Source organism: Sapajus apella, unplaced genomic scaffold (genome assembly GCF_009761245.1).
Source record: "Sapajus apella isolate SASKATOON/1434 unplaced genomic scaffold, GSC_monkey_1.0 scaffold31, whole genome shotgun sequence".
Classification (NCBI taxonomy): Eukaryota; Metazoa; Chordata; class Mammalia; order Primates; family Cebidae; genus Sapajus; species Sapajus apella.
In genome coordinates this window covers 17633852-17656580 of record NW_022436971.1, presented here as the reverse complement: position 1 = coordinate 17656580, position 22729 = coordinate 17633852, and positions in this window count along the sequence as shown.

Here is a 22729-nt window from a genome sequence, read left to right as displayed (position 1 = left end):
AAAAAATTTAATTAAAAAACTAATTTTGACCCATGCCAAGTCCCAAGGCCAACTGGAGAGCCCCACTCTTTCTCCTCTCCAACTTCATTTCCATTTCTCCCAGCCTATCTCCACCATAATGCAATGTCGTCCCTAAGGAGCTTCCATTTGCCTTTCCTGTTATGGACCAGAGAATCCATAGATATCTGTGGATATGGAGGCTGACAGCAGGTATGAGCACACGGGGCATGTAGAGGTCAAAGAATCAATGCTCCTTTATGCTGAAAAACCAGTCATACCCACAAAAACCCAGTGTCTTCTTTGCTTTGTGTTTTTGTAGATGTGTTCTTCAGCAACCCCACAGTTTCCTATTTTAATTAAAATTAAGTAATTACTAGAGACATCTCTATTAATGTAGTTCATCACTGTCTACAGGGCTACATGCTTTAAATCCTTTAAAAAGAGCTACATATTATCCGTTCTGATTAAAACCATTTCTAAATGAGAACGTTTTCATATATACAAAATTAACATGCCACGAGTAGGAATGATCTGCAGCAGGAGGGCAGAATAGACTAACTATATAGCATGCCACTAATCATTAACTCAACAAAATAAGTCCCTATATGTCAGTAACAGTGACGGGTACCAGTAATACAGTGATAGACCAAATAGACACGACCCCTGCCCTCCTGTGACTACACTGCATTGCGGTGATTCTTCAGCGAGGGAAGCAGGGTGCTTCGAGAACATACGGGGATGCATCTGATTCAAAGCCCGGCTTCTTCATTAAGAAGAAACACAGTTTGATGGGTTTATATTTGTAAATTCTGCAAATATTATTCTAGTAACATTTTATGTGTTATTTTTATTTAATTTTTGTTTTTAGAGACAAAGTCTCCCTCTGTTGCCCAGGCTGGAGTGTAGTGGCATGATTACGGCTCACTGCAACCTTGAACTCCTGGACTCAATAAATCATCCCACCTCAGCCTCCCAAGTAGCTGGGACTACAGGTTCATGCCACCATGCTCAGCTATGTTTATATTTTTTTGCAGAGACAGAGTTTTGCCATGTTGCCCAGATTGATTTCAAACTCCTGGGCTCAAGACATCTGCCTGCCTTGGCCTCCCAAAGCACTGGGATTACGGGTGTGAGTCACTGAGCCTGGCTTTTAGTATCATTTTAAATGCATTATTATACCCTAGATGCCCATGTCCACAAACAAACTATAATATTTTAAAATTCTATTAATAAATTAAAAGTTATGCTACATAACAGCAATTTACTTGGGCAATGAGCTGTGGTAAATTTCAGATTCAGTTCAGCTTCAACACTATATATGTCTAGTAACGTGGGTCCTTATTAATTATATTTAGTTGTCACTCTCTTTCCTAAATGGTAATTACATGCACACCCATTCATTTAGTTTTTCTAAGATGAAATGGCAATTAGAGTGAGAGAGGGCTAGTTGAACAAGCCACTGGAGACAAGAAACTTCTAATGCATGGCTGAGCACCAATAGAAAGTGAGCTCCTACCTTGTCCATTGGAAAACTGTCTCTTCTGGGGCCTGACAAAGAGGCTCCTGAACGTCAGTGTCTGAACCCTAATAGTCCACATAGTAACCTTCCATATGCTTCCCTTACTGAGCTTCCTTCTGTCCCATGAGGCACAGAAAAGCTCTTTCCTCAGGGACTTTGTGCCGGCTCATTCTGCTGATGTCAGCCCCACTGCCTCTCCAACAGCTCTATCCTCATCTTCCTTCACATTCCAATCTCTTCACACCATTCTGGTTTCTTTGTAGCATGTATCACTAGCTAATATGGCATTATTTATTTTCTTATCTGCATACTTAATGATCTGGTTTCTCAAATTAAAATATAAGCTCCACAAAAACTAAAACATTGTTTGGCACATGGTAGATACTTCAAATATGTATTGAATGACTGAAGGATAATAAAAATCAGTGAAACACTACAGCTGTATTCTTTCTCAGAGTCTGTCAGATGGTCCCAGTTGTGGCAGAAGTATGTATTTCCATGATTGTAATCATTTGATTTTCTTTTAAAGAAACCTGTACCCTCCAGGTAGGGAACATACATTTTTCTCAAGCACACAGAGCAATTACAAGTATTCACCACATGTAGTTTCCTAAATAAGTCTCAATTACTAAAGCATCAGGATCATCACATATAATATATTGTATATCTAAAACACAAATATAGCTCTAAGATATAATTAATGGACAATAACAAGAAATAGCCTAAGATATGTTTAGAAAATTTAAACCACACTTTAAGATTGATCTAAGAAGATTGCATAAGGGAAATCATACAATACTCGGAAATAAATGGTAACAAAATACTATTATTTCAAAATTTGAAGATATAGTTAAAATATTATTTAAGGAAAAAATGTATAGTCTGAAATATATGCAAGAATAAAGTGCTGGGATTTCATCAAAGAATCAAGCCGAAGAAAATAGAGATAGTAAAGTAATAAGCAAAAGATGAAATATGCAAATGAGGATCACTATAGCCAAAATCAAATCTTTCAAAAAGATAGTAAGAGAACACTGGGGATGCCTGTCTGCCCTAAAGTTGACAAATTTCCATTGTATAAACATCTCAAAAATAGTAGTGAACAAAATTAAGTCAAGGAAGAATAGAAAACCCAACTAGTTTAATAATACATACTAAAGAAAAGGAATCCTTAGTTTATAATCTTTCCACAGAGAAAATATCACACCCAGGTGTTTTCTAGGTGGGTTCTAGGAAACGTTCAATAGATTATTTTAGTCTTACACAAAGTCTTCAAGACAATAGAAAATAAGAGAACGCTCATATCTCTATTTATGAGATGTAAAGATAAATATCAAAACCTTATATCAAAACCTCAATAAAAATTACATAAGAGAAGTAAAAGAAAAGTAAACTGCAAGCTATTTCATTCCTGAATGAGAATGTAAAATGTTCCTTAGCAAAATATTAGAAAATTGAATCTAAGTTATATACATAAAAATACAACAGACCGTGCCAAATATGTTACATTTCAGGAATTAAAGCTTGAAATAACATCACAAACGTGTTAACAAACTTACCGTATACAAAGATGTCAAAAGGAAAAATATTCATAATAGATGCAGAAAAATTGCATAGAAGATTCACAATCCACTAGTATAAAAACTGAGTAATTTAGAAATAGAAAAACCAACAATCTATTGCAAATACTGGAAATATTTGAAATAGATTGTTTGAAATATATTGAAAATATAGGCAGCTCCCTCTCACTCAGAAATTAGACAGAGAAGCCCATATCCCTGTTCTTATTTTACAATGCACAGGAAGATAGAGCTGGCAAAGATTGTGCCCAGAATTCCACCTGCCCACCCAGCTCCCTGGCTGCAGCTCCTGGTCACAGCTCTGAGGTCACAGGGCCTGGGTCCCAGCCCCCAGGTCACACAGTTGCAGGGTCCCAGAGCCTGGGTTCCAGCCATAGTCAGGAAGGAGGTGACTGATTGAGCTCAGGAAGAGTGTTGGACCTCCCAACTGCATCCTGGTCAGAATCTGCTCATCCTCTATCCTCTGGATGACTGATTGAGTTCAGGAAGGGTGTTGGAGCTCCCAACTGCATCCTGGTCAGAATCTGTTCATCCTCTAGCCTCCAGATGACCCATGTGCCCAAGTTCCAAGAACATGAGCAGCAAGGGTTTGCTGTGGACATGACAGTTGCTAACTCCTGGTAGGACCCAGGAAGTCCAAGTCACTAACAAAGCCTCTGCCTATCCACTGGACCTGAGCTGAGCCTGAAAGACTAAAGTTCAGGATGTCCAGAACTGTCTACACTTGGTGCATATCTGAAAACACTCCTATAGTAGCAATTTCCGAAATCCCTTGCAAAGCTGGAGCTGCTTCATTGGGGCTTTCCCAATCTGGGAGTGTGGAGGCCATAGCCCTCCTGGATCACCAGGCAAACCTAGTGCTTAGCAGCAGCAGGAGCAGCCACTGGGGACCTGACTGCCCTCCAGGGCACTGCCCAGCCAGGCAGAAGGGGTGGTGGTCTTTATTTGATTGCCCCTTAATTATGTTTTATATGCACAGACATGGAGTTGCTTAAATGCTAGAATTAGGGCTAACCCTGGTGTCATGAGTCCAGTCCAGGTGCATATGGATAACATTTCAACCTCATGGAAAGTTCCCTCTTTATTCAGTTTGTCGTCAGAAGGAAGAGCAATTGATTGGACGGAAGGGGTCACCTGGGCCTCCAGAACTAAACCCAGTGTTGTTTTCAGACTTTAGTACCTGAAGAATCATGAAGCCAGTACAACAAAGACTCCTCTGTATCTCATAGCCGGGGAATGAAGGGTCTACCCTGGGCAACAGCTTCCTATTTTCACCTGTCAGTGTAGTCTCTTATCTACCTGCTATCTCCAATAAAGATCCTTCCCCATTATAAAATGCTTCAGCACCAACCCACGCTTAGTTTTCCTGTCTCACTGAAGCATACAAGGGTTCCCTAACCTGCCCTTGCTCCTTTCCCATCTCAAACATAACCCTTTCGAATTAAATCCTGACTTTTGCTAATTGGGACATTTCTTTTTTTTTCCTCCCCTTTATATATTTTATTGAGTTTTAGGTTTTGGGGTACATGTGAAGAACATGCAAGATTGTTGCATAGGTACACACGTGGCAGTGTGATTTGCTGCTTTCCTCCCCATCACCTACATCTGGCATCTCTCCCCTTGCTATCTTTCCCCAACTCCTCACCCCCCACCGTCCCTCCCCTATTGCCCCCCAACTCACCCCAGTGTGTAGTGCTCCCCTCCCTGTTTCCATGTGTTCTCATTGTTCAACACCCGCTTCATTTGCTCATGATGGAATCTGGCCAATTCCTACATATTTTTGAAGATTGGTGAGGCGGTGTTAAGATACTTTGCTTTAGAATTGGATGGGTGAGGAATGTATTTGGGAACACTTTTGGCCAGAGTTTTATTGTTTGAAAAATGAGAGTAAGAATTGTTGATGATTTTTTTTTTTTTTTTTTTTTTTTGAGACAGAGTTTCCTCTTATTGGCCAGGCTGGAGTGCAATGGCGCGATCTCAGCTCACTGCAACCTCTGCCTCCCGGGTTCAAGAGAATATTCTGTCTCAGCCTCCTGTGTAGCTAGGATTACAGGTGGCACCACCACGCCCAGCTAATTTTGTATTTTTAGCAGAGATGGGGTTTCTCCATGTTGGTCAGGCTGATCTCAAACTTTCAACCTCAGGTGATCCGCCTAACTCAGCCTCCCAAATTGCTGGGATTAGAGGCTGAGCCACCACTCCTGGCCTGAATTGTTAAAATCTATATGTACAAACATATTGCAAGGTGTTAGGCTGCAGTGTCCACCAGCGCAGTGCAGTGCCTGGCTTGCAGTTCAAATCCAGCACATGCTGGTATCTTTCTTCCCCTTTGAGCCTCCACACAGATGGAGAAGTGAGGACCCCACCCCCACCTCCGTGCACCTCCCTCATGTTCCACAGACACTGGAAAGCCCTTCCTCAAAGCACTGCCATAGCTGCCTTCGTCTTTTCTTTTCCTTTTAAAAAAATCTCATACCACCACTCTTGCCGTTCTTTGAGGACAATGCCCAAAGGCTGTAAAGTTCCAAGGTGAGAGCAATGCTGGCATGTACCTTGTGCTTCCTAAGTGTTTGTTGAATGAAAGAAGGAGCCAACACACCTTCTCAGTGGGTGAAGAACCTTTTATCATGGCAAAGATTTGAGTCCTTGTGCTGCTGGCAAAATGTTATCGATACATTTTCACAAAAAGAACTTTTTATCCCTTGAAATTATAGAGTGGGTTAAAAGTTTTATAATAGTTGGTTATTTTTTTTTCCCAAGATTTCCAGGTTTAGATGAAATGTTATTTTGGACAGTATTTTAAATTTAAGTTCTTGAGTTGGTGTAAATGTCATGAACCTCAGATGTAGCAAAGAATGCAGCTATTGTCAAAGGGTAAGCACTCTAAAATGAAACAAGTAGTATCATCTCCAAAACTCTTGTGCTAATTCTTCCAGAGTGTGTTCTGTGGGGAGAAACACTGCTATGGAAACCACTAAAAAGAAGCAAAAAATTCTTTGTAACTAGGAGCTGGGGCCTTTAGCTTTGCAAATTAGTGCCAAAATACCACTTATCCATCTGCATCCCTGACAGTACAAAGATAGTAAAACATAGCACCTTATCCTGCACTTGCTCATGCAGATGGAGAAGAGTCTGAACGTGATGAAGACCGTGTCTGGGTTTCTTCTGGACACCCGGATCTGGAAGGAAAACCCCACAGCGAAAAACAGAGGTAGCAAGCACTGCATTCAGGCAGATGAGATGACATGCCCAAAGGCCTTTGCAACCCGGAAAGCCTGGTGGAAGCGATTTTTATCACCCTCATGTGCCCGAGTGCTCTGTACCTAGGCAGTGCACAATCAAGCATTGAAAGCAATCTTTGTGTGTCCTGCATTTTCTGTGAGGAAGCTTCACCTACATTAACTTCTCTCATCTCTATTAGCATAACCTGTGGAATAAAGCAGAGCAACGTGAGCAGAGTTTTTTATGCATAGAAAGACGTGTCAGTTGCTAGTGTTTGCCTCCCCACTTGGACCATGTATTGGTGTCCTTTGTGTTTTGCCTAATGTATAGGATGAATAACCAAATGAGAAACATATATACGTTCCTTAGCTTGTCAGTCAAATAAATTAATATTCTTGCAAACATAGACATTAAGTATGACAAAAAATAATTATGCTAACTGGGACCACATGGATTTCCCTCAATTAAAAAGTACCAATTAAATTCTGTGGAAGTTATTTTATTTTATAGTTTATCAAAGCATAGTTTTCTTAACTTCCACAGCCATTTCTTTCTTTCTAAATGTCTTTAAATCTAATAGATCCAGAAATGGGAGTGGGACAGAGGGATCCTTTCACCGATGACCGGGCGGACAGGAGAGGCAACCCCTGCTGTGGTTTGAATGGGTTCCTCCAAACTTCAGGTGTTGAAGCTTAATGGCCAATGTGTGGTGTTAAGAGATGGGACCTTTAAGAGGTGATTAAGCTATGAAAGCCCCTCTCTTGAGAATGGAATCGAGACCTTGTAGAAGAGACTTCACACAGCATTCAGCTCACTTGGCCTGTCATGTGAAGATACATCCTTTGTACCTTCTGCAGGATGAAGTAACAAGGTCACACCTTAGAAACAGGAGCCCTCATCAGACACCAACTCTGCTGTCATCTTGGTCTTCGACTTACCAGCCTCCAGAACTGTGAAAAATGAATTTCAGTTCTTCATAAATTACTCAATCTCTGGTATTTTGCTACAGCAGCACAAGACAGACCAAGACAGTCTCCATGCCTTCTCCTCAGCCTAAAGAACTAGCTTCCTGCTCAGGTGGAATAGAACTTCTGCAGGGAAGCTATATTTCTACTAGAAAATAAGATGTATTTTCTCCAATCACTAAGCCTCTTTCAGACATTGGGCAATTGTAGAAGTGCCTGGGAAATGGAAATAGGCCCTTTTCCATCACCCGCCCCCCCCCCCCCCACCCCACACAGGTCAGTGGGACATTTATTTCCCTCTCTGTAAGAGACCTGCCTGGTTGGGAATGAGGGGAATGCTGTCTGACTTTTATACCCACTTCCGGGGAGCAGTCCATACCCACAGGAGAGAAGAGTATTTCTACAGGGGCCAGGACTCCTCTGGATGCCAGAACCTCAGGACTTTCACTACAGAAATATGCACATTCTGAATCATTCCTAGCAACTTTTCATGCAAAACAAACAAGCTGAGGAAAGTACCTCTCAGATGCACAAGTCAAGAATTCTAGAAACTCACTTTCCTAACCCTAAGTCATCTGCAGAGCACACCCACAGAGAGCACCTGGGTTTGGGGCACTGCCCCTTTACTCTGGGTGTTCACAGCTTTTAAAGACAGCATTTGGGAAAGCATGTTCTCATTCACAGCTGACACAAAAGGTCCTTACACTTTTCTTGTAGTTTACTCATTTTGTAATTGTAACTGGTTTTTCTTTGGTGTTATTTCCTTTTGAATTACATAAAGGAAAAAATGAACTTTTTAAGCTTTTTTGTTGATTGGTTAGCTTTACTTTTGTACAATAGTGCTTGTCTTACTGAACCACCTAATAAAAGTAGAAGCTGCCAGATGCCAATCAGCATGTACCCAGGTGCCATGTCCTTGTGTGTATCTATGTGTGTGAAATATGTTAATCATGTGCTTATTGTGTGCTAGGAACTGCGTAAGCTTTTTTATGCACTATGTCAGATTGTAATAATTACTCTGAATGGTGTTTTGTTAACCATGTTTTAGAGATGAAGAAATTGAGGTTTACCTAGAAACAAACTTGTCCACTGTCATAAACTCATGAGTGGTCCAGAAGATTTAGCAATCAAACCCTTTGTTCTATCCAGGATAAGATGCAGTTATATTTTGAGCACTTACAGAGTCCAACATTGGCAGGTAGATACTTTTCATCATAATAAGTAAGTTAACCATCTATTAATACGTTAAAGTTTTTAAATTAGTTTTCCGAGACCGATATGAAAAGTTACTACCAACTGGTGGTTTAAAATAACAGAAATGTGTTCTTTCATATTCTAGAGGCCAGAAGTCCAAAATCAAGGCATCCTTTTAGTGTCTCCAAAGCAACGAAGACTTGCTTCCTTTGCCTTTTCTAGCTTCTGGTCGCACCAGGTTGGTTTTTGGCTTATGGCTGCGTCACTCCAATCTCTGCCTCTCTGGTCAGTTGCTTTCTACTATTGTGCCTGCCTCTCCTCTGTGTGTCTCTTATAATATGCTTGTCATTGGATTTAGGGCTCATGCAAATAATATAGGTGATCTCATCTTGAGGTCTTTAACTTGATTACATCTGCAACGAGCCTGTTTCCAAGTAAGGTTGCAGGTTCCAGGGAATAGGACCTGGACATCTGTTTTGGGAGGCCTCCAATCTACTATGTAATGCTACATTTTTAAAGATTTAAACATTAATAAAGATTTAGTAAGTATCTTTGACACCTGCCATATTTTGAAATATATGTTATCTTTCTTGAAATGTGTATTGTGAAACAGCTATACATTACTTAATAGAGAAGGATTATTTAATTATGAGTTATAAGCCCTTTCTGGTTTTAATATTTTATGTATTTTACTGTTAAATTTAATTACAGATATGTATACTTTATTGGTTAATTTCATTATAGATATTAGCATCTCAAATTAAGATGATCTATACTTTTTCTACATTTATTTCTCAGATTTTAATATGAGGGTTATGCTATCTTGGTAAAAATATAAAATGAAATTTCTTTTTCTTTCCCTACTCCCCACCATATTCTATGGAATATGTCATGAAATATCAGATTTATCTAAACCACGAATGCATGAAAAAACATAATTTTAGAACTGTCTTGTTTTAGGACACTCATTAAAGTGAATTCTTTGTAATTGTTAAGGTCTACCATGTTTATTGATATATTCAGATTATTTACCTGCTTGAATCAACTTTTAATCTGTATTTTTCTAGAAACATAATCAATTTCTAGCTTTTCAGAATACTGGTAGGAGTTAAAGTTATTTTTTTTCAACTAGTTTCAGTAACTGTCCTCTGCACATGTTGTTAGAGACGCTTCTTATGTCTGACTTTTTCCGTCTTTTTCTGCTCAGTGTTCCTGTCTAAATATATGGATGTTATATTAGAGTTTCCGTTGGATTCATTGCTCTGTCTTTTATTCTTCTTGACATTTTCTAAGTGTCTTCTTGTTAAAATACTATATTTTAATGTATTATCTTATTTAGAATTTGTAAATACACAGAAACCATTTCACTATCATTTTACCTTATTTTTTACAGTAAATTTTACTGTAAAAATATGATACCATTTAAATTAAAAGTTTTAACAAATGAAATCTCTATTTTCTTCCTTTGAGCTTGGAGCCCTGGCCCAGCCCATCCTACAGACATGGTGCCATTTATCTAGGCCTTTTACCTTGTCACCCCCTTAATTCTACCAGAGGTATTGCTAACATCTCCAGTTAATAATTTCCACTAACAGCACAGAACTCGATTAGCATAGGAAGAATTTCCCATCTGCATTGAGAAGCCTTTCTGTCATCAGTCTGGAAATTAACTACTGTATAGAAAAATCACAGAGAACAATTAGAATTGGCACACATGAGCCACTCAGCACAAAGCTCTTGCCATTGACTGGGCATAATCAGTAGGCTGTAAAAACATGGTTATTGTCATCTCTACACAAACTAGAACATACCTGTGGAAGAAGACGACTCTGGGGTTTGATAAGAGGTTCTGTGGAGATTTGGCTGGGAGGCGCCAGCAAGACAATGGCCTCCTGAAGAAGGAGCACACACCACAGTCAGCCTTGGGACCACCACACCAGCCAGGGTCTCTGCTCAAGTATTTTTCCCTCTCACAGCTTTGGAACTCTCATCTGGAAGAAAAAGGAGTGACTAAAAATGAGTGAAGGCTTTCCCCAGTGGCTGTTCCCAGCAGTGTCCAATGTATAGACCCCTACGTACAGAGAGACCCCAATGCCATCTCAGTTCCATGTGCTGTCGACTCCTAAGCTCGTCTGGGTTGCTGTCTAGATTCACCTTGTGGACAACACAAAGATATGGACCTGCTGAATTATTGACCTTCATCATGACAATGGTCTTCACTTCATCTGCACATTTACCATCCTCTCCCCTGGGCAGTCCTCAGCACTTTGCACCATCCCAGAGTACACTGCCTTCTAAATGTGAGTTATGCCTCATTTGCTTTTTACTTCTGATTTGACTCCTAATTAAGTTTTCATTTTATTTTGCATATACTATGCATATAAACCAATATAAGGTGTACATGGATATAAAAATATAAGCATGTCACCCAGCAAAATAAAAGGACTTTTACCTCAGCTTTGGAGGCCCCCTGTGATCATCCCCAATGCAAAACCTCAACGTCAGTACCAAGGATGAGTATCACTTTGAGTATTTTACAATTATTCTCCTGCATTCATTCTAGTCTTTTTATTTCCCTAAAGAATTTAGCTTGTGTAATCAAATTTTATATGAATGTTTATCATACTATATGTATGTATTCTTCTGTGTCTTGTATTTACATACAATGCCATGTTTGTGATTTGGCCGTGATAATGTTATCCATACAAGTAATTCATTTTCACAGCTGAGTTTTTCATTCTATGGACACATGGTATAAATATATAATGAGATACTTGTCTATTGTCCTATCATTGGACCTTTTCATGGCCTACAATTTTAGGCTATTAGAAGTAAGGCTGCCACAAACATTCTTGCTCATGCAGACTGGTGTGTGCTGGGGTTATGCCAGGAAGCAAAGTTGCCGGGCTATAGCATATGTGTGTCTTCAGATTTATAAGACAATGCCAAACTGTTTCTCCACATTATCATAGATATTTTATACCTGTCCCAGCATTGTTTAAGGATCCTCATTGCAGCAGGGTGCAGCAACTCATACCTGATCCCAGCACTTTGGGAGGCCAAAGTGGGTAGATTACTTAAGGTCAGGGTTTCGTGACCAGCCTGGCCAACATGGTGAAACCCCGTCTCCACTAAAAATATAATCAGCTGGGCTTGGTGGCAGGTGCCTCTAATCCCAGCTACTCAGGAGGCTAAGGGAGGAGAATCACTTGAACCAGGAAGGGAGAGGTTGCAGTGAGCCAAGAACGCACCACTGCACTCCAGCCTGGGTGACAGAGTGAGACTCAGTCTCAAAAAAAAAAAGCATCCTCATTGCTCCACCTACTCCCCAATACTTGGTTTTATTACTTTTTAATCTGTCTTGTAAAACGATATCTCATTGTTTTACTTTGTATTTTCTTGATTACTCATAAGAGTGGGCATATTTTCATGTCTTTATAGGCTATTTGTTTTTCTGTTCTATGAAATGCCATTTGTGTCTTTTGCTCATTTAATCTATGTGTGGTCTTATTCTCCTGTATCGCCTTTACATGTTTATTCATTTCTCTTCTGCCATTTAAGTATTAGAGTTCTTAAAGCTCAGTCTTGGGCTTTCTTTTCTCCTTAAGCTTCTTTCTTCTCACATAATCCCATCTACTTTGTTACCATCTAGTCGTACCATATGTATGCAAATTGCTTCTGATTTTATATTTCTCGACAAGATCTAATTTCTAGCTTCACATCTTAAATCCAACTATTTCTCAGTATGCTCACTTGGATGTTTCAAAGGCGTCACAATTTTAACTTCAAAACCAAAATTATTATTTTCCTCCAAATCTGATATTTTTAGTATTCCCAATCTCTAAGTGTTGCACAAGGCAGAAACCTAGAGGGCATCTTTGACTTTCTTCTCTCTCCCATACATAATTTCTCAGAAAGGTCTGTCAAGTTTATCTCTAAACCACTTCTTAAGTCCATGTTTCTTTCCATGCCCTCTACAAAACCCTAGACTAACCTGTGTCATCTTTCAGCTATGGCAACCGTTTTCTACTAGCCTCCCTGAATGTATGCTGTATGCGTACTTTTAGTTCTCCACACTCGAGTGAGTGACGTAACCATTTAAAGTGCATAGTTGATGATGCAGGAAACATCAACAGCTCCCCATCTCTTGGAATAAAATCTAACATTGCTAACATGTTACCAAGGACACTGTCCATTGCCTGGCCTCCACCTATGTCACCTTGTGTGATTTCTCTTGCTCCTTGTGCTCAGCTTCACCACAGTGGTTTCCATTTCTTGAACGTCTGTGGGTTTTTTCTGCCCTCATCATTGGACAGGCTGTTCTTGGAATGATATCTACATGGTTCCATTGTGCTTTACTTAGTTATCACCTAAGAATCTTATCTTATGCACAACTTCCTCTGAATGTCATTCCCTGATAAGTCTGTGTGTTTTATAAGCTCACCAAGAATTATAGTAATTTTGTTTGCACGTCTTACATACCCGGAAATATAATTATCTACACTCCCTATGGGGGTGGGAAAGGTACTTGGTTTTGGTCCCCATTAAACTTAATGCAGTGCCTGGCCTATATAATAACTTCAGAATTATTTATTAAATTAATAAATTATACTCTCATATCATCTGTTTTTTTAAAGATTGATATATGAGGGATTTTTTTGTTGTTGTTACTCGGTATCATGGATCTGCAATAAAGCCCACCTCTGCACATATATGTTGCAAAATGCTTGAAATAAGATCACAGGGAGCAGGGGGAGATGGGAGGGAATTGGTAGGCATTTTGGTGTGATTTCTAAATAGGTAAAACACATGGTAAAATGAAACTTAGAGACAACTGGGCTATGCATCAAGTCACTGACGCAGGAACGTGGAAGGGCATCCACTGCATGGAGTGTCGGAGTGTTCTGGGTGAAATAGGTCAGTGCCTGAGCTGCTTCCTGGTTTTCATTTTGTTTGTGTTTTGATATTACCAACTTACTCTCAAAGTTCTCCTACACATTATTCTGTGTCATTTCATTTTGTTTTCATTCTCTCTTACCATTATGGAGATAATTTGGAAATAAAAAGTAAGAAGAAATACCCTTTTCAAGTTCAGAATCATACATGAGACATCTAATAACATTACTCTCCTGTGAATTTGAACCAAATTAGAAACAAAATAAGATGATGAAATTTGGGATGGCAGAGAGTCAAAAACTGACATCCACTCCGGGTCAGAAGAAATGCCTGTAGAATTTCAAGAAGTATCAAAGGGAAGCAATAATAAGATCCACATAAACAAAACAAAAACAATGCCAGGTATTGCAATCGTGCTAGCCCAATTAAGACAAATAGTTAATAAGACAAAATATTTAATTGTTAAATGGGTTCCCAAATTATAAATATAAATATTGTGCTTAGCAAAGGGAGTGCTGTGAAAAAATACAACAAAATTTAAGTGGGTTGCCATATTCAATACCTTCCTCAATCATAAATACAGATTGTAAAGAAGACAATCTTTAAAAGGCTTCAACTGTTTTGTAGTAAGAAGACAGGAAAATTGCCAATGAAAGACTACTAGATTATAATTGGTGAAGCTGGTGCTTTACAACCAATCAGAAGTGATAGGCTTTATAAAATTCTGGAATTTCAGAGATTTCAGAGAAGACTATGTTCATTTCCAGCACACAAACATGCACCTTTTCAAGGACACATATTGGCCATGTTACCAGAAGGAGCTTGGAATAATGAAAAAGAATATTCTCTGCCATGTTATTCCTAAAGGATCCTCTACAACCCCAGGCAATGTGTGACCAGTGCCCTCCTCAGCACAATGGGAAATTGGCTTTTATTATTAAAGGGCATGGTTCAAGTAGAACACTTAGGATGTCTCCTGAGTCGGGGCAATTAAATTGTCCTAGTCAGGAGAAATGAGTTTCTCCTGGATGACGGATCCAAATTTTAGTTCCAGGTGCCCCAGGTGCCCCCTCTTCTTAGTGATCCCCCTGAAGAGTGCATTCTTATTAAATTTCTTGCATGGAATTTCTCAGATCAACGTCAGCTTCTAAGTAAACTGCCTTACAAGAGTGACCTGAAAGTCTTAGGCATCATACTAATTAATATTTGTTTTAAGTCAAATAAATGTATTTCTAATTGTGGAATTGAGTCTATTAACAGAGGGGAAAGAAAGGGTTCCCGAAGGTCCAGAAAACTATCTGACGTACGATTACTACATACAGGTAAAAGGTTTGTGCCATGGAGAAGGCACAGGATGAAAACATGGAGTAAGAAAAATAACAAAAGAATAAATAATAGCTAGTCCTATAGTCCAAATGTCAAATGTTAATAAAATATCACTCAGCATGAGCTGAGCTTCACTGTGTGGCCGGTGCCGTGTTGGTAAAACCTTCTATACAGAATCGCCCTGCCAAAAAGACAATGTGGGTGTGCTGCATTTGAGCAAAGGGTGCTTTGGGCAAACTCAGGTCTCATCAGTGTCATCACAGTGACTCCTGACAGGCTCACATGACAGAAATGAGGGAGACTGTTAGAAGAACAAACGGATGGTTCTCCAGTAAGGGATGTATTATGTGTGTGGCTGAAATCCCAGAGGATGAAGAATAAACCTGCCTGCCCATCTCACATAGACCCGAGAATAAGAATGAAAAAATGGCCTCAAGAGTTCAGGTGAAAGATCCACCATCACCAATGCAGGTGCAAAAAGAAAATACCCCATGTTAAGCAAAATTCCATGGTCCATGTCACTTCTGTGCAGGAAACAAGCCCCTGGGATAGAAGTGACTAACAGAGCCTTGATCTCCTGTTGGAGAATGAACAAATGACAAAGGATCGGGAGCCAGTGCTACACACGATGCAAGACACGGACGTTGTCCACTGTGAATACAGATAGAAAGTGGGGCTGGTGTCCCCTGTCAGAGACTGGAGCTGATGTAGCATGGGAGTATCAGAGATGTTAGAACCAATGAGTACACTGAGTAAGAAGTGTAGAGGCTTTAGATAATTGGCAAAGAAAATTCCTGGATAAACATTTGTCCCACAGTAGCACTTTCCTTTTTTAAAACATTTATTTATTATACTTTAAGTTCTGGGGTACATGTGCAGAACATGCAGGTTTGTTACACAGGTATACACGTGCCATGGTGGTTTGCTGCATTCATCACCCTGCCAGCTACATTAGGTATTTATCCTAATGCTATCCCTCCCTATTCCCCCACCCCCTGCTATCCCTCCCTTAGCTCCCCACCCACTGACAGACCCTGTGTGTGATGTTCCCTTCCCTGTGTCCATGTGTTCTCATTGTTCAACTTCCACTGGTGAGTGAGAACATGTGGTGTTTGGTTTTCTGTTCTTGTGTCAGTTTGCTGAGAATAATTTTTGATGCCATTCAAAGGGACAGTTGTTTTTATGGGTGTGGTTTTCTAGTCCATCACCCTTACTACCCACATATAGGAAATGGAAACATAATTTCCCAATTAACCATTAGACGAAGGATTCATTTTTTCAGATGACTTAAGTTCGTAGGTCTTCATCTGGGTGCCCAGTCTGGATTGACCAGCACTTTGTTTTGCTGAAATGAGAAAGTATATATTTTCTTTATATCTTGCCCCCAGTGCAACTGACTGAACGTTTGTGTCCTTCAAAATTCATGTGTTGAAACCTAACGTCAGTGTGATGGTATTAGGAAGTGGGGCCTTTGGGAGGTAATTAGGTCATGAGGGTGTAGCCCTTATGAACAGAATTAATGACCTTATAATGGGACCTCAGAGAGCTCCCTTGCCCTCTTTTGGCCATGTGAGGACACAATGAGTAGTTGGCAGTCTGTGACTCAAAAGAGTCTTTCTCAGAACCCCACTATGCTGGCACCCAGATCTTAGCTCAGCCTCCAGAGCTCTGAAGAACACGTTTCTACTGTTTATAAGATACTCAGTCTATGGTATTTTGTTATAGCAGCCTGAACTCTGACAACAGATAATAGTAACTCTCCGCTATGGTCTGTAGCTAAAAACAGTCATGTGAATCTAGGTTGCTGTTTGTCTAATATTGCCTAAGACCATCTGCATCAGCTGCCTGCAGAGCCGGAATGGGAGATGTTTGACTCCCTTCCTGGACATGAGGAATGGGAATCCATCTAGATGGGTTCAGAACTCTGCATTGTTAATCAGAAACCCCAGTTGATTTTACGTATTGGGCTTTGGGAATTTTGTATCTATCTGAGAAATATTATTACATATACCTGAACCTTCGTATTTAGATTACAAATGGATATAGTGGTAACATATGAATATGACGTCTGTTTATATTTTCTACATTTTGTGGATAGGCACTTTTAACTGCTCACTTCCCCCAAAAGGCCGCCAAAACAACCCACTGATATAGTAAAGCTGAGTTTACTGCTTGCTACAGCAAGGGATCTACTAAACCATTATGAGAATGTCTTAATAGCCTCTGAGGGGAGGTCTACGGTTTTGGCCAGGGTTGAGTTTCTGTTTTGAGATAAGTCTTTTCACGTTATTAGGGGTGGGATAATCGGGATTGTGTGAAGTGCATGCGTTATAGTTTGGGACTGGTGGGTGCCACAAAAGGAAACTTTGAAGAAAGTCTCCAAGAATAGGCACTTGTTCGGTGAGAAAAGAGTGATTTACTGAGACTAGTTTAGCAATCTGTTGCCTGAGACAGGGATAAGGCCTCAGTTGACAAGTCTATTCTCCAGATAAACAGATTGTAGAGAAGATCCAGACACCATAAAGTTATTTATAAGGTTACCTTCTTGGCAAAGGTTTCCTAGAATAGAAAAGTTACATTAATACTGACAGTCAGAGGCTGAAGTCTTGCTAATGGGACAGTGAGCTGGGTAGTTGTGGATGCTTTAAGTTCTTCAATTTGGGAGTCGGAGTTGCCTGTGTCCCATGAACACTATGGACTGGTCTGTTGGCTCTGTATCAGCGTCAGTGAAGGACAACCCAGGCTGCAGTTTCAGGAAGGAAATCAGACCCGAACCTGGCACTCAGAGATGCTCTTCCAACAGGGGTTAAGCAGAAATACACAGGAGACAGGCTGTGCTTCATTGCACTTCTCAGGTCTAACGTCTGTGGTAATACGATAAAGGAAATTGAAATATTTGGTCTCTGATTTCTCTGTGGGAAAGGCTGGAGAATGTTTCATTTTTGAGACCTGCTCCTGGTCAAGGATTTGCTTTGTCACATCACTAGCGTGGCTGCAAATTTCAGGGTTCATATATTTTTAAACAACATCATCACCCAAACCTGGTACACCTTATTTATCACTACCTGTGAACTTGGATGGACAAGAGCCATCTTAGTTTATTTTTTTGTTGCTATAAAAAATACCCGAGGGTGTGTAATTTATTTTAGAAAGAAGTTTATGTAGCTGTGGTTCTGGAGGTTGTGCAAGAAGAAAGGCAGTAGCATGTGCTCGGCTTCTGGTGAGGCCATTTGCGTGGCACCAAAGCACAGCAGAGAAGTTCAAAGGGGAAGCAGGAACGTGGGAATGCGAAGAGAGACAACACCCGAGGGACTTCCTGGCTTTATGACGACCCACTATTTAGGAAAGTAATTTGTTTCTTAAGAACCAATCCAGTCTTAGGAGAGCCAGAACTCACTGGCTACCCTGAGCCAACAGCTCCCGCCACACTGGGAATCACATTTCAACATGAGATTTGGTGGGAACAAATACACTATATCTCCAAACCACAGTAGTAGCTAAGCGTATCATTGAGAAGAGAAATAAACCAACGTAACCAATCGGCTAACGACACAGTGGGTTTGGTAGGTAAACTTAAGTCATATTTGGTCCAAACTTATTTCATAACTATATGGCAGCATCACCATCAAAGAGCCATTAATTCCCAAAGGCCTGACCCGTACTGCCCATGTCTGAACTTTTAATGGTAGTTACAAAGAAAACACAGAGTGTGCTTGGAGAATGTGTCTGTGCAGATGGCTATAGGCTTTTCTTATGTTCCAGAGGCCGTCTGACCTACAGGAGGGTAGCAGCACCTTGAAGAGTCCTAGATCTGGCAGCTGAGGTAAACAGGATGGCAAAGAACAAAAATGCTGGAGAGTGTTTGCAGGAAGAGTGCTCCTCCAAGTTTTCATGTATGGCACACATAGAAAATAGTGGTATTGATAAAGTATACTGGTCAGGTTCAGGAATTTCTGCCCTCTGTCCTCAGGGCAGAAATTCCTGAACCTGACCAGTATACTTTATCAATACCAATAGCTCAACAAACCTATGCTCATTCAAGAACTCAGGTTACAAAATTCTGATCTAGAAAAAAAAGAACTTCTCTCTGGATCTCCGTCCACATTCCATCATCAGAAAACAAGAGAGGAGATAGAATCTCAAGTTCAAAAACATTTGTGGAGCCCCATTTTTCGGTAGAAAATAGTAGCTTGAGTGTTTTAAAAATTCCACAATTGGAAGAAAGGCTCTGCTTCCTGTTGGTCATGTTACATTTTTTTTAAGTTGGCCTTTCTCTATCATTGGATAGGTGAGAAGATAATTCCATTGCTGCAGAGCTTACATTTGCTGAATGAAAGAAGAGACCCCTTTATGGCCATGGAAATTTCATTTGGTTTGGGTGATTGAAGCTTCAGCTTGTTAACTAAGTTGTCATTATTTGGTGCAAGATCAAATGCACAGCTGGATAGTTTGGGAAAACTGACGTTAGAACTCCATGTCCTCACCTTTTCACCAAACAGTGACTTTTGCAAACACTCATTGCTGCTTGCGTGGGGGTGGGGTGCAGAAGGAGCCCTGATCCCTGCATATTCAAAGCTTGATCCAAGGGGGAGACTTCATGCTATTCCCAATAACAAGCTTCTTCAAACTAAGACCCCGGGGGATGCCACCATCACTGCCAATTGCTACTTGGGTTTTCATTGCTTGGAGAAGATAATTGCCGTTCATTGCACCCACTGAGCCAACAAATTTGTGGGCATGCAAGAAACAGCATATAGTAATCCTTGGACTTGATTATACATACATTCTTTTTTTTTTTTCTTTTTTATTACAGTAGTCTTCTGTAGCACAAGTGGCACTTCTGTTACTCTCCTGAAGGAGTATCCTCTGAATCACCCTGGAGGACAGGCACTTGCCCTGCACAGACTTCCGTGTTTGGAGAGCCGTCTGTGCATCCAGCTTCCCACCAAGGCCCCAAACAATGGGGTTCTGTCCAAGGCTTGTTGAATTTGTCAAACTAGGACAGTAAGGAATTGAATTCTGTAACAGCAAGTGTGTTTAGAAACAAAAAAATGAAGGTCAAACTTGGGTGTTCTAATTTATTTTCTTCAAAGCAACTAGACATGGTAACAAAGATCTCTCTTTTTCTCCTAGACACACACACAGAGACCACACTTAGTGAGAAGCAACATTAAAATTGCTAGAGAGTCTTACGCTAGTTTCTATAAAAGCAGGCTTTGAAGTTTCAAGTCACTGCACTGACCTCAGTCCATGGTACTTCATTCCCATTTCTTTACATACAGTTCCAATAAGTAAATTTAGTATATATCTACACACACATATTTATATCTTTTAATCCCTACAACAATCCTGCGAGCTGGCTGTGATGATTTATTTTATGTGTCCACTTGACTGGGCCGCAGATTGCCTGGACATTTGGTTAAGCATTATTCTGGGTGCATCTGTGAGGGTGTTTTGGGGTGAGATTGACATGTGATTTGGCAGACTGGGTAGAGAGGATTACCCTCCCTATGGTAGATGGGCTTCATCAGTCAACTGAAGACCTGAACAGAACAGAGTATCTAAGTAAGAAGGAATTCCCCTGCCTAAGCGGCTGACTGGGATGTTGGTCTTTTCCTGCTCTCAGATTCTAATTGAAAAAATGGCTCTCCTTGGATATCAAATCTGCCAGCTTTTGGACTAGAACTCACACCATCAGAAGGCTCTCCTGGCTCACAGGCCTTTGGACTCTAATGGGGGCTACATCATTGGGCTCTCCTGAACCTCCAGTTTGCCAACTGCACAAGCCAATTCCGTATACATATTCATACATATACGTGTGTGTGTGTGTGTGTGTGTGTATGTGTGTGTGTGTGTTTGTGTCCTATTGGTTCTGTTTCTCTGGAGAACACTGACTAATACAGTGGTATTATTCATCCCATTCTAAAGGGCTCAGAAAGGCTTTATACTACCCAAAAGTCATGTAGCTAGCAAGCTACATCTAGTATTCAAATTCAGTGCTTTTTCCATTTCACTGCAGCTGCCATCTCAAAGCCCCAGCCGCTCTACTGTAAAGTGTCCAGACCATGTGACTTTCTGCAAACCTGGTACAAACATAAAGTTCCCTGAAGGCAAATGTCTACCATCCAACAACTCCACTCTCCCCAGGCATCTCCTTTAGAAACACACACCCCTCCACATCAAGAATGATTGATTTGCCTTCTAAGTACCTGCATTTTCCCTAAGCATGTGTCCATCTCTTACTCATAAATCCTCAAACACCTCTGACCATAAGAGAGGGGCCCCACTTCTTCACCCCGGAGGAATCCCAAGGCCTGACTGGGAACAAACATGCTTACTAACCTTAGGCACAGAGTGACTACACGATTCATGATCCAAAACAAGATCTTTTGGAAATGAGAATGGAGAAGTACTACAAATCCCAACACTAGGACAGCAGATATAAATAGTGACTCTCCTGGGTAGACTGGGAAATATGGTCATCCTACTTACACACCTAAAGCCTATTGAACATCATCTTAGCAAATGCCATGGCTTTACCATCCCTGAAATAAAAGAGTAGCACGTTCTGATAATTGACCTTCACATTTTCTCTTTTTCTACATAAAAAATAATGGAACAAACTTCAGGTGGTGTTGCTCCAAGGGCCTAAGACGTTTTTAACAATCCAGTCAAAATTCATGTGTGTGACATACACGCACACTTGTTTCTTTCAATCCCCTTAAGTTCAAGGAAAGTGCTATATGCCTAAGGAAGTTGCTTTGGACTGTTAGAAAATCATCAATTTAGATAAATTGCCAGGAAGGAAATTTCAGGACTTACCCATTCAGGAAAGTACATGTAATTGGGTGAACTTAAACTTTTTATGGAGTTATAAGTCTTCTTCATGCTCCCCAGACACCTGGTGAGGTCTTCTGGCGTCCTGTGTCTGAGCATGGGAAGATTTCCTTGCACCGCATTTGTTATCCTGCCTTTGAGTGTGAGAATAAACAGGGTTAAAATCAAACATCAATAATTTTTTTAAAAGTTTCAAATTTCAAAAAGAGGATTGACTTATTAGAACCTGTTTTGGTAGTAAGAGTGAAAGTTATTTGTTTTTTATTACATTGCACAAAGAAAATAAAATGAATATAGTGCAGTTTTTCAGTTCCAAACATATTTTCACAAAAGTCAAGTTGAAATGTTTTTCCATAGTATTTAAAAAAGTACTGTAATAGCACATTAATAAAAGATAGGTCAATGGTCATGACAGATTCCAGAATACTCTATAGACTTTACATTAGTGATAATCTGTAAGGAAAATAGAAGCTATTCTATAAATAATGTTTTAAAAAGGTAATTATTAATTCAGAAAAAAATATTGAGTAATATTTCTACATTATGCCATTCACAAATAAAGTTTGTAAGAAATCAGATACATAAATTAGAACTATAGAAACACTCAACAAATACAAACATACACAAACATGCTTCTTATGTTAGTTAAGGGATTCATAATTGAAGCAAGAAGACAATGTCTGTAGAATAACAACTAATCACTTTATCTGCATTGAAAGGTAGAATTATTTTATGACCAAAGATATAATGAAATATTTAAGTACAAAGGAGAGAGTAAGAAGAGAAAATAAAAATAAATCTTGCTTATTAATAATAAAATACATGAGGGACTCAGCAGGAAAAAAAAATCAGCAAAAGGAATGAATAGGCAATTGTCCAGAAAAAGAAGAAAAAAGACATACAAATGGATAGAAAATATATAGAAAACGAACCCATCTAAGAAGTAAACAGAAAATGTATGTATAAATCTAATCTAAAAAACAATTTTAGATCCATAGAATTGACCATTTCAAAGGGTTGATAAAGCTTAATCTTGACTAAAATGAAAACAACCACTGTTTTTTTGTTTTGTTTTGTTTTGTATGGTTTTTTTTATTGCATTTTATGTTTTGGGGTACATGTGAAGAACATGCAAAATTGTTGCATAGGAACACACGTGGCAGTGTGATTTGCTGCCTTCCTCCCCATCA